This window comes from Aristolochia californica, unplaced genomic scaffold (assembly GCF_029961685.1).
Source record: "Aristolochia californica isolate CCGP_79_NKW_82.1479 unplaced genomic scaffold, dmAriCali1.0.hap1 SCAF_244, whole genome shotgun sequence".
Lineage (NCBI taxonomy): Eukaryota > Viridiplantae > Streptophyta > Magnoliopsida > Piperales > Aristolochiaceae > Aristolochia > Aristolochia californica.
Genome location: NW_027181931.1, coordinates 3,109 through 5,000, shown reverse-complemented (window position 1 = coordinate 5,000; position 1,892 = coordinate 3,109).

The following is a 1,892-nucleotide window of genomic DNA, read 5'->3' as shown; positions in this document are numbered from 1 at the left end:
AATACTAATCGATAGGGCCTCATTGGTAAGTGCTACAAGATCTCGTGCATTGGAACCCATGGTTATGGACCCGAATCCGTTAGTATGGAACATTTTCTTTTCCAAGTGAAATCCCCTAGTATATGAAAGAATGAAAAAGTGTTTTCGTTGTTGTGGAATAAGAAGCCTTCGTATCTTAATGCATGTATTTAATTTATTCGGAGCTATTAAAGCGGGATCCACTTTTTGGGGAATATGAGTCGAAGCAAAAACAAGAATATTTCTAGTGGGACATCTTTCACAATCTCTGGAGAGATAGTTCACTAATAGACCGAGGGATAAGTAATTCGACTCATTCACATACAGATCATGAATGTTTGGAATCCACATTATGCAAGGGGACATTGCTTTTGCTAATTCTAATTGAAGGGTGATATCAAATCGGTCCATTTCCTTTTTCGGCGTCATATACATAGTTAGCGCATTCGTCATAGTTAGCAGCTCCGTATCAAGGTCATCATCAATATCGTCACTATCATCAATATCGATATCGTCACTATCATCAATATCGATATCATCAATAAGATAACCTTTAGGCTTGTCATCCAGGAACTTATTCGGAAATACCGTAATGAAAGGAACATAGGAGTTTGTCGCTAGGTATTTGACCAAATATGATCGTCCAGTTCCTATAGAACCTATCACTAAAATACCCCTAGAAGGGGATAGAGCTAAGCGGAGCGAAAAGGGTTTTCCATGAGATGGGAAATTAAAACTATTAGCCCCACACGAGGTTTGTGAATAAGTGATTGTCTGATAATGAGCAAGGAATATCCGTCTTTCTGCTAAACAGGATCTATTGAACTCATAATTCATTAGACACTTTTTATGAATGTCAACTAAGTATCGTAAGTAAATTGATCCCGGTTGTTCAATCATTTCATAACCAGAGTCATTCTTTGATAAATGATCACTATGAGTCAGACTCAATAGAATTTGATCAATCCTTTTTTCTGTCGTTAAGGTGGAGAACTGAACCAAGAATTCTCTTTCTTCATCATCAATCGAATCACTGTTCGCGACCCAGGATTCTATTTTATCATCAATCCAATCACCGTTCACGTTTTTTCTTTTTCTTATCAATGAATAGATCTCTTTACTTGTACGACTTAGATGTCTCGTATTTCTCGAAAAAGTGATTCGATTGATGGGATTTGGTATGATACTTATGAGATCGATGATATCAATGAGATTAATATTCAAATATTTCTTCTTAGAACGTATTGATTTGACCCCATAAGCGGGACCACCACCCAATAGCATGTTGCCGCCAGAAGCAGAACCCCGTATTTCTCCCAGAGAATCTCCTAATTGTTCCAGAGCAACTAGAAAGAGATTCTTTAACCAGAAAGAATTCTGTTCAGATGTAGGATACCTATCCAGAAGTTTTCGCAACTCAATCGTGTATGATGGAATCATCAAAGATTTGATCTTTTCTAACTCTGTCTGTAACTCACTAGAGGCTCGGGAAACAAAGAGAAGATGTGTACGAACGAGATATCCAGCAACAAGAAGAAGGAAAAGGATTGAGTAGAGGAACTCCCGAGCATTTGGTGATCTCAGATGTCTCCATATCAATAGAACGGGTGACTCATTATTTCGATGAATCATTTCTTCGGACAGAAGAAGATTCTGTAAACACTTACTCGGCATCTCACTTATCAGATTCCATTGTGGAAGAATCGCCAACCATTTTTTCTGAGGAATTGGCCATGATATATCTGATCCATGCATAATATCAGATACAAATTTTTGACTGCTACTTAGTATCGGCAATGGGTCTGAAAAAGTATCTAAAAGGGTGAAATTTAGATATTTGCACCCTGTCGAAGTAAGGAACCATGGCATATAGG